This window comes from Jatropha curcas, chromosome 2, assembly GCF_041381405.1.
Source record: "Jatropha curcas cultivar XTBG-Jc1 chromosome 2, XTBG_Jcur_1.0, whole genome shotgun sequence".
Classification (NCBI taxonomy): Eukaryota; Viridiplantae; Streptophyta; class Magnoliopsida; order Malpighiales; family Euphorbiaceae; genus Jatropha; species Jatropha curcas.
In genome coordinates this window covers 20,052,015-20,064,176 of record NC_143152.1, presented here as the reverse complement: position 1 = coordinate 20,064,176, position 12,162 = coordinate 20,052,015, and positions in this window count along the sequence as shown.

Here is a 12,162-nt window from a genome sequence, read left to right as displayed (position 1 = left end):
GCTGATTCGGCTAGAAGCTCTAACGTTGTTGCTGCCAATGTGATTTCCTGTGGCGAAGGAGATGATGTGTTCTCTCTGTAATTGAGAGATGTGTGTCCTCATGGCATGATTGCTACCCGTTGAGATGTCATGGAAGAGAACGGATTATTGGTAGCTAGTTCACGGAAATGTGCACGGCATTGGTTGACAGTTGATGCAAAGTGTGTGGTGGAAAAAATATGTCAATGGCTAATGAACTCTCGGAAAAGTCAACAGGAGGGTTGCACCATAAACTATTAGCAGGATCCGACATGGCGATATTCTTTTATGGTGGAGTATGATAATTCTTGACGATAAGAATTATGATTGTCGGTAGCAGATAATGTTGTGTTTTTTTTTTTTTTTTTTTTTTTTTTTTTTTTTTTAAGGCGGAGATTGTTAGTCTCCTTTGTTGAAATATATATATATATTTCAACAAAAGGCTAAAAGACTAAAGACTAAATTAAAAGACTAAAAGACTTTGAACAAAAAGACTTACAAAATAAAAGACTTACAAAAACTAAAGACTAAAAGACTTTGAACAACAAAACAAAGACTTTGAAAACAAAAGCAAAACACGTAAGACTTGATTTTAAACAAAAGACTTATTGACTAATGACTTTAATACCAAAGACTTATGCCTTTTAAGTTTTTATTGTATATAAACTTTTAAGGATAAAGACTTAGTAAAAGAGTTACAAGTCATATATATGTAGAGAGCTAAGATTATTACTAGGATTTAAATAAATACAGATACAAATATTTAAAGATAAATTATAACTGTGAACTAAAATACTATGATTAATTGGGTTTATATGAATACTTATATAATTCATCAAGTATAATTCTGCTCCAGAATCACCAACAGCTTCAGCTATAACTGAAAAATGTTAGCGATATCAACAGAGAATTAAATGTCCTTAGTAAAGACGATATTGAAAAAAGTTTAATAAAAGAAATATCTAAAACTAGGAATTTGATAAAAATGAAAAAAATATTAAAAACTTACTCTTTTGAAGAATTAAAATATGAATATTTAGATTATAAATTAAATACCCAAACTGAAATTAAATTCTTTGATTGGTATAAATTAATTAAAAAAAAATAAATCTGATAAAAGTGTAAATCCAATTACTATAAGAGATAAAAGACCAGAATGGATAGTAAATAATCAAACATTAAAAAGTGATTTTCCTCCTAAAACAATTAGTAAATTAAAATATCAAGACAATGAAATTATTTGTGCACCTTATAAAATTGCTCAAGATAATGATGTAAATAAAAAGGTAATTGAACAAAATAATTTTAGTAATGCAAGTTTAATTTGTTTAAACTCACAATTAAAACGAATAGAACATATGTTAGAAGATAAACCTTTAGTGTCAGAAACCATAAAAGGCAAAGAAACTGTAAAAACTCATATGTTTAAACCTTATCAAATTTCTCAATCAAGTAAACAAGAATTTGTAAATAAATTAAAAGATCAATTGAGTAAACTTGAGGTTCATTCAGCAACTAATCAACATGTAGCTCCTGACACTACTGAAGCCTCTAGAAATATAAACATTATAGAAGAAAACACCAACTCTGATGACAGCGAACCTAACTCAGAAAATGCTAAACAATTTGAATTAAATCCTATAAATCATCATCGAGAAATAGTAAATAGGGCACCAGACTTAGGCATTATTGATAAACCTAACACTATATCTCAATTTAAATATAATGCTTCAACAATTTATGAATGGAACATAGATGGTTTAAGTGAATATAATATATTAAGTATTTTGCAACAAATGACTATGGCTGCAAATGCTTATAAAACGCAGTCAATTATTTCTAATAAAGCTATTGCAGAAATCCTTATTGCTGGATTTACTGGACAACTTAAAGGTTGGTGGGACTATCATCTCACTGAACAACAACAACTAGAAATTTTAAATTCAATTCAAGTCAATGATGAAGGTGAACCTATATATGATGAAAATGGTGAAGTAATTCAGGATGCTGTGTCATCTTTAATTCTCACTATTTCAATTCATTTTATTGGGGATCCATCTCACTTAAAAGATAAAAATACAGAATTACTTAGTAATTTAAAATGTAAACACTTAGGTAATTTTCAAGAATATAAAACTACTTTTCTCACTAGGTTAATGTTAAGGGAAGACTCTAATCAAAGCTTTTGGAAAGAAAAGTTTTTGGCTGGACTACCTTATTTCTTAGGAGAAAAAGTTAGGAACAATATTAAACAACAATATGGTCAACCTATACCATACAGTAAATTAACTTATGGTCAATTAATTAGTATAATTCAAAAAGAAGGTTTACAAATTTGTCATGACTTAAAACTTCAAAGAACAATAAAATATGAAATGCAGAAAACTAAAAAAGAATTAAGATCATTTTGTAAACAATTTGATTATAGTTTAAAATCTCCACAGAAATGTGATGGGCAATGCTCGCGAACACATAAATCCAAAAAACAGTATAAAAATAAATATTATAAAAGACAATATAGGTCTACACCTAGTCAAGATAAATTTTATTCTAAAGAAAAATATAAACCCCATAGGAAGTCTAAAAGAAAGCAACAAGCTAAAAATTCCAATAAAACCTCTTATAAAGATTTAACTTGTTATAATTGTGGTAAAAAGGGACATACTTCAAAATTTTGTAAATTTAATAAAAAGTTAAATGAATTACATTTAGATGAAGAAGTGTTAAATAAAATCCACGAATTATATCTTGATTCTGATTCTTCAATATCTGAGGTTATAGAAAGTGGAAATCAAATTGATGAATTAGGTACAACAACTAGTTCATCTGATTATTCTATAAATATGTTAACTAAAGATCAAAGTACGCTTTTAGAAGTAGTAAATTCTATAGATGACGAAGACACTAAAGCTAAACTCCTTCAAAAACTCATTAAAAGTTTTGACGAAACCCAGATAGTAAAAGAGGATATAACTCCTAAAATTCAACATAATACTTATGATCTCACAACTATATTAAATAAAAATAAGCATAAAAAAGTAGAAGCAGAAAGTTCCACTAGTAATTTAAAAAATGAAGTTAGAAATCTAAAGAAGGAAGTTAGTGAATTAAAACAACAATTTCAACTTCATGATAAACTAATAAAGGTATTAGAATCTCAACTTATTTCTAGTTCTTCTTCTGATGAAGCAGAACCAGATAAAGATGAAATAAATCAATTAGATGAAGATGTAGATAGTAATTTTCTAAATTTATTACAAGAAATAACTTCAAGAAAATATTTGGTAAAAATAAATATTCAGGTAAATGATTTTGTAATAGATGCAATTGCACTGTTTGATACAGGTGCAGATTTAAATTGTATAAAATCAGATTTAATCCCTAAAAGATATTGGTCAAAAACTAATGAAAAACTAAGTACTGCAAATAAATCTAAATTAGAAATTATAGGTAAAACAGATGCAAAAATAGTAAATCAAGGTTTAGAAATAAACACAATATTTTTGTTATCACCTCAAATAAATTATATGGTTATATTAGGAACCCCTTTTATAAACCTAATAACACCATATTCAGTTAAAGAGGATTGTATTAAATTTAAAATAAGAAATAGTACAGTTAAGTTAGAATTCACTGAAAAACCTAAGAAGAAGCAATTAAATCTCTTAAAAGCTCATTCAATTAAAATATTAGAGATCAATTCTTTAATTAAATCTAGAGAAGAAGATTTAAAAGATGCAAGAAATAATATGTGTTTAAACAAAATTAAACAACAATTAGAGACTAAAGAAATACAAGATAAAATAACAACATTAAAAGAATCTATGGAAAAGGAATTATGTGCTGATCATCCACATGCTTTTTGGGATCGTAAACAACACATAGTAGATTTACCATATGAAAAAGATTTTGATGAAAAAACTATTAAAACTAAAGCTAGACCGATTCAGATGAGTCCTGAATTGATAGAGCATTGTAAAAATGAAATTCAGGATTTACTCAATAAAAAATTAATATCTAAATCTAGAAGCCCATGGTCTTGTGCAGCTTTTTACGTAAATAAAAATGCTGAAATAGAACGTGGTGTTCCCAGATTAGTAATAAATTATAAACCATTAAATACGGCTTTAAAATGGATTAGATATCCAATTCCTAATAAAAAAGATCTTTTAAAGAAATTATATAATGCAAATATTTTTAATAAATTTGATATGAAATCTGGTTACTGGCAGATTCAAATTGATCCTAAAGATAGATATAAAACAGCATTTACAGTTCCATTTGGTCAGTATGAATGGAACGTAATGCCTTTTGGTTTAAAAAATGCTCCTTCTGAATTTCAGAGGATTATGAATGATATTTTTAATCCTTATTCTAAATTTTGTATTGTATATATTGATGATGTACTTATTTTTAGTACAACTCTTCATGAACATTTCACACACTTAAAAACATTTTGTATGGTAATTCGGCAAAATGGTTTGGCCTTAAGTAAAACTAAAATGGACTTGTTTAAAACTAAAATCAGATTTTTGGGTCATTATATTGAGCAAGGTAAAATTTAACCCATAGAAAGAACTTTGGTATTTGGAGAAAAATTTCCAGATGAAATCACTAATAAACTCCAACTACAACGATTTCTTGGTTGTTTAAATTATGTTATTGATTTTTATCCTAATCTAAATTGCATGATAAAACCATTGCATGATAGATTATGTAAAAATCCTTATCCTTGGACGGAAAAGCATACTCAATTAGTTCAAAAGATAAAATCTTTAGTAAAAGAAATACCTTATCTATATATTCCTAATCCTACAGCATTTAAAATTGTTGAAATTGATGCTTTGGATATAGGATATGGTGGTATTTTAAAACAACAACTTGATGGTAAAGAACGTATAATCCAATACACTTCAGGCCATTGGACTCCCGCTCAACTTAACTACTCCACTATTAAAAAAGAAATTTTGAGTATAGTACTATGTATAAATAAATTTCAGTCTGATTTATTAAACCAAAAATTTTTATTACGTATTGATTGTCAATCTGCTAAAGATGTTTTACAAAAAGATGTTAAAAATCTTGCCTCTAAACAAATTTTTGCAAGATGGCAAGCATTATTAAGTGTTTTTGATTTTGATATTGAATTTATTCCTGGTCATAAAAATAATATTCCAGACTTTCTTACTCGCGAATTCTTACAGCACAATGGGAAAGAAAAAGGACAAGGGTAAAGCTATTAAAGAGGACTCTGACTCACCCACTAAAGCTCTTTCCGAGCATTCAGAAAACCTCACTAAAACCCCAGCTTTAAACACTAAAACCTCTAAAGATCTTCAAAAATGGATTGAACAACTCAGTCAATCCCCTGAAGTTTTAAAGGCGTTGCAAGGTATAGCATCTTCTTCCACAGAGGATGCAGGTATGTCTTCTAAACTTAAAACGATCGTACCCGTTCATGGTACGACTAGTCTGTCTCAAACGATAGACAGTAAAGACTTATCAAATCCGTTGATGGCTGTGGATTTGCCAAAAATCCAGTATACCACTCAAGGTATACATAAATGGTTTGTTAAAAATATTTTTGATTATGAAATCGAGATTGAGGATGGATATAATAATATTAATCCTTGGTCAATTTTAAAACACTATTACCCTGAGGATTGGTATTTTACTCCAAATGATCTTTCAAAACCTCAGGAATATTATCATAATATCTTACTTGATACTGACTCTGTAAAAATTAAACATAATTTTGATCCTAAAAATAAATCTATTATTTTGTATTCTTCCATAAAAATCCAACGAGTTATTCATCCTAAAGATTGGCCTGCTCCATCCCTCTATACTCCAGTAAAATTCAAAGTTTTATATAAACATGTGCATAGTACTACTTATAATTATTTTGACTATAAAGAAGCATGGGAAAAGGTTTTCTATATTCAAAATCCCACTGCTACTCATTCGTGGTTAATTTATTTTGATCAGTCTTTTCGTACTGATTTAAAGATTCCAAACTGGTTTAAAAAATGGTGGCAAACAAGGGGTTTATCCAATGATATTCTCCCTCCTCCTATCATCTCTTTATATCAGTACTTTAAAGCCCATTATAAACCTAGACCTGAAGAAGCCCATATTCCATCCTTAATGTACTATTGTATGGCCTTCTTTACGCCCTGGGTATATCAATGGTATTTGGACACTCAGTATGCCATAGGAACTCAAATTCCTATGTTGGTAAAACGACACAAGATTAAATGGTGGGGCTCTTTTAAGAACTCTACTACTGAACTTAAAATTAATCAATGGATTCAAAATAAACTCTCTCAAACACCTGCATTAACCTATGCCAATACACTTGCTTTAACGGATCAACCCACATTTGGAATTCAAAAGGCACAGTGTCAAGCCAGGTTAGCAGTAGCTAAAACCCCTGATGAGTATAAAAGAATTTGCCAGGAAATGTTCCATCAACTTTCCATAGATTCTCCAGTAAAAACCTCCTCAAGTAAACCGCCAGCAGGTTCTTCAAATAAATCGTCATCCAAACCCAGTCTTAAAGGCAAAGCCAAATGGGCAGACATGGCGTCCTCCTCTTCGTCAACATCATCATCTTCCCTTGTTTCAAGTAAAGATAGTAATGATGATATTCTTCAATCAATAATAGTAAAAAGTAAAGCTGACAAAAAAGAAAAAGAAAAAGCAAAGTAAAAAGAAAAGAAAAGAAAAAGAAGGACACTTCGTCCTCATCTGATTAAATGGCAGAAGTAACCATATTCCTTCACATGCTTCTACAGTAAAAGGCAAGCTCCAATGGCCGACCAAGTACTATTCCTCTACAGTAAAAATTCGTGACAGACAGAGTAATGTGTATCAACAGTAAAAGTAAACAAGAACGATTTTTTCTTTATAAAGGGAGCCTCTCCCCTTGTGAAGGCATAAGTTTAGTTTAGTTAAATTAACCATAATCCCTCTCTCCTTCTTTGCTCCTAGTTCAAGTTGTAAGCGTTCAAGTTAGAGAAAGTCTAAATCTAAAACTCTTGTAAGTTTTAAATCTTGTATTTATATTTTGTAAGTAAATAAAGTTTGTATTTTATCTTAAACATCTACGAATATAAGTCCGTGTTTACGGCACCTTTCTCTTCTCCCCCCACACTCTGACTTAATTCTGGGGATCCCAGGTTAAGGTTACAGGAACCCTAAACCTTTGTGATAATTGTTAAATATTAATCTGGTAAATTGATTATAAGTATGCTTTGTGGATGCAGCTTAGTCTGATCTTCCACATCAGAAATATTGTGTAAACTGTATGTTGATTCTGAAGTAAAATTATACTTGATGAATTATATAAGTATTCATATAAACTCAATTAATCATAGTGTTTTAGTTCATAGTTATAATTTATCTTTAAATATTTGTACCTGTATTTATTTAAATCCTAGTAATAATCTTAGCTCTCTACATATATATGACTTGTAACTCTTTTACTAAGTCTTTATCCTTAAAAGTTTATATACAATAAAAACTTAAAAGGCATAAGTCTTTGGTATTAAAGTCATTAGTCAATAAGTCTTTTGTTTAATTCGTGACAAAGAATCGTTCTTGTTTACTTTTACTGTTGATACAAATTACTCTGTCTATCACGGAGTTTTACTGTAGAGGAATAGTGCTTGGTCGGCCATTGGAGCTTGCCTTTTACTGTAGAGACACGTGAAGGAATAAGGTTCCTTCTGCCTTTTAATCAGATGAGGACGAAGTGTCCTTCTTTTTCTTTTCTTTTCTTTTCACTTTGCTTTTTTGTTTTAACTTTGCTTTTCCTTTTTCTTTTTTGTCAGTTTTACTTTTTACTATTATTGATTGAAGAATATCATCATTACTATCTTTACTTGAAACAAGGGAAGATGATGATGTTGACGAAGATGAGGACGCCATGTCTGCCCATTTGGCTTTGCCTTTAAGACTGGGTTTGGATGACGATTTATCTGAAGAAACTGCTGGCGGTTTACTTGATGAGGGTTTTATTGGAGAATCTGAACCTGTGGAAAGCTGCTGGAACATTTCCTGGCAAATTCTTTTATACTCATCAGGTGTTTTAGCCGCTGCTAACCTGGCTTGACACTGTGCTTTTTGGATTCCAAATGTAGGTTGATCCTTTAAAGCAAGAGTTGTAGCATAGGTTAATACAGGTGTACCAGAAAGTTTAGTTCTAATCCATTGATCGATTTTAAGTTCAGTGGTAGAGTTCTTGAAAGAGCCCCACCATTTAATCTTGTGTCGTTTTACCAACATAGGAATTTGAGTTCCTATGGCATACTGAGTGTCCAAATACCATTGATATACCCAGGGCATAAAGAAGGCCATACAATAGTACATTAAGGATGGAATATGGGCTTCTTCAGGTCTAGGTTTATAATGGGCTTTAAAGTACTGGTATAAAGAGATGATAGGAGGAGGGAGAATATCATTGGATAAACCCCTTGTTTGCCACCATTTTTTAAACCAGTTTGGAATCTTTAAATCAGTACGAAAAGACTGATCAAAATAAATTAACCACGAATGAGTAGCAGTGGGATTTTGAATATAGAAAACTTTTTCCCATGCTTCTTTATAGTCAAAATAATTATAAGTAGTACTATGCACATGTTTATATAAAACTTTAAATTTTACTGGAGTATAGAGGGATGGAGCAGGCCAATCTTTAGGATGAATAACTCGTTGGATTTTTATGGAAGAATACAAAATAATAGATTTATTTTTAGGATCAAAATTATGTTTAATTTTTACAGAGTCAGTATCAAGTAAGATATTATGATAATATTCCTGAGGTTTTGAAAGATCATTTGGAGTAAAATACCAATCCTCAGGGTAATAGTGTTTTAAAATTGACCAAGGATTAATATTATTATATCCATCCTCGATCTCGATTTCATAATCAAAAATATTTTTAACAAACCATTTATGTATACCTTGAGTGGTATACTGGATTTTTGGCAAATCCACAGCCATCAACGGATTTGATAAGTCTTTACTGTCTACCGTTTGAGACAGACTAGCCGTACCATGAACGGGTACGATCGTTTTAAGTTTAGAAGACATACCTGCATCCTCTGTGGAAGAAGATGCTATACCTTACAACGCCTTTAAAACTTCAGGGGATTGACTGAGTTGTTCAATCCATTTTTGAAGATCTTTAGAGGTTTTAGTGTTTAAAGCTGGGGTTTTAGTGAGGTCTTTTGAATGCTCGGAAAGAGCTTTAGTGGGTGAGTCAGAGTCCTCTTTAATGGCTTTACCCTTGTCCTTTTTCTTTCCCATTGTGCTGTAAGAATTCGCGAGTAAGAAAGTCTTGAATATTATTTTTATGACCAGGAATAAATTCAATATCAAAATCAAAAACACTTAATAATGCTTGCCATCTTGCAAAAATTTGTTTAGAGGCAAGATTTTTAACATCTTTTTGTAAAACATCTTTAGCAGATTGACAATCAATACGTAATAAAAATTTTTGGTTTAATAAATCAGACTGAAATTTATTTATACATAGTACTATACTCAAAATTTCTTTTTTAATAGTGGAGTAGTTAAGTTGAGCAGGAGTCCAATGGCCTGAAGTGTATTGGATTATACGTTCTTTACCATCAAGTTGTTGTTTTAAAATACCACCATATCCTATATCCGAAGCATCAGTTTCAACAATTTTAAATGCTGTAGGATTAGGAATATATAGATAAGGTATTTCTTTTACTAAAGATTTTATCTTTTGAACTAATTGAGTATGCTTTTCCGTCCAAGGATGAGGATTTTTACATAATCTATCATGCAATGGTTTTATCATGCAATTTAGATTAGGATAAAAATCAATAACATAATTTAAACAACCAAAAAATCATTGTAGTTGGAGTTTATTAGTGATTTCATCTGGAAATTTTTCTCCAAATACCAAAGTTCTTTCTATGGGTTGAATTTTACCTTGCTCAATATAATGACCCAAAAATCTGATTTTAGTTTTAAACAAGTCCATTTTAGTTTTACTTAAGGCCAAACCATTTTGCCGAATTACCATACAAAATGTTTTTAAGTGTGTGAAATGTTCATGAAGAGTTGTACTAAAAATAAGTACATCATCAATATATACAATACAAAATTTAGAATAAGGATTAAAAATATCATTCATAATCCTCTGAAATTCAGAAGGAGCATTTTTTAAACCAAAAGGCATTACATTCCATTCATACTGACCAAATGGAACTGTAAATGCTGTTTTATATCTATCTTTAGGATCAATTTGAATCTGCCAGTAACCAGATTTCATATCAAATTTACTAAAAATATTTGTATTATATAATTTCTTTAAAAGATCTTTTTTATTAGGAATTGGATATCTAATCCATTTTAAAGCCGTATTTAATGGTTTATAATTTATTACTAATCTCGGAACACCACGTTCTATTTCAGCATTTTTATTGACATAAAAAGCTGCACAAGACCATGGGCTTCTAGATTCAGATATTAATTTTTTATTGAGTAAATCATGAATTTTATTTTTACAATGCTCTATCAATTCAGGACTCATCTGAATTGGTCTAGCTTTAGTTTTAATAGTTTTTTCATCAAAATCTTTTTCATATGGTAAATCTACTATGTATTGTTTACGATCCCAAAAAGCATGTGGATGATCAGCACATACTTCCTTTTCCATAGATTCTTTTAATGTTGTTATTTTATCTTGTATTTCTTTAGTCTCTAATTGTTGTTTAATTTTGTTTAAACACATATTATTTCTTGCATCTTTTAAATCTTCTTCTCTAGATTTAATTAAAGAATTGATCTCTAATATTTTAATTGAATGAGCTTTTAAGAGATTTAATTGCTTCTTCTTAGGTTTTTCAGTGAATTCTAACTTAACTGTACTATTTCTTATTTTAAATTTAATACAATCCTCTTTAACTGAATATGGTGTTATTAGGTTTATAAAAGGGTATAATTTATTTGAGGTGATAACAAAAATACTGTGTTTATTTCTAAACCTTGATTTACTATTTGTGCATCTGTTTTACCTATAATTTCTAATTTAGATTTATTTGCAGTACTTAGTTTTTCATTAGTTTTTGACCAATATCTTTTAGGGATTAAATCTGATTTTATACAATTTAAATCTGCACCTGTATCAAACAGTGCAATTGCATCTATTACAAAATCATTTACCTGAATATTTATTTTTACCAAATATTTTCTTGAAGTTATTTCTTGTAATAAATTTAGAAAATTACTATCTATATCTTCATCTAATTGATTTATTTCATCTTTATCTGGTTCTGCTTCATCAGAAGAAGAACTAGAAATAAGTTGAGATTCTAATACCTTTATTAGTTTATCATGAAGTTGAAATTGTCGTTTTAATTCACTAACTTCCTTCTTTAGATTTCTAACTTCATTTTTTAAATTACTAGTGGAACTTTCTGCTTCTACTTTTTTATGCTTATTTTTATTTAATATAGTTGTGAGATCATAAGTATTATGTTGAATTTTAGGAGTTATATCCTCTTTTACTATCTGGGTTTCGTCAAAACTTTTAATGAGTTTTTGAAGGAGTTTAGCTTTAGTGTCTTGGTCATCTATAGAATTTACTACTTCTAAAAGCGTACTTTGATCTTTAGTTAACATATTTATAGAATAATCAGATGAACTAGTTGTTGTACCTAATTCATCAATTTGATTTCCACTTTCTATAACCTCAGATTCTGAAGAATCAGAATCAAGATATAATTCGTGGATTTTATTTAACACTTCTTCATCTAAATGTAATTCATTTAACTTTTTATTAAATTTACAAAATTTTGAAGTATGTCCCTTTTTACCACAATTATAACAAGTTTACTCAATTGATCTTTTAATTTATTTACAAATTCTTGTTTACTTGATTGAGAAATAGTAAATAGGGCACCAGACTTAGGCATTATTGATAAACCTAACACTATATCTCAATTTAAATATAATGCTTCAACAATTTATGAATGGAACATAGATGGTTTAAGTGAATATAATATATTAAGTATTTTGCAACAAATGACTATGGCTCCAAATGCTTATAAAACGCAGTCAATTATTTCTGATAAAGCTATTGCAGAAATCCATATTGCTGGATTT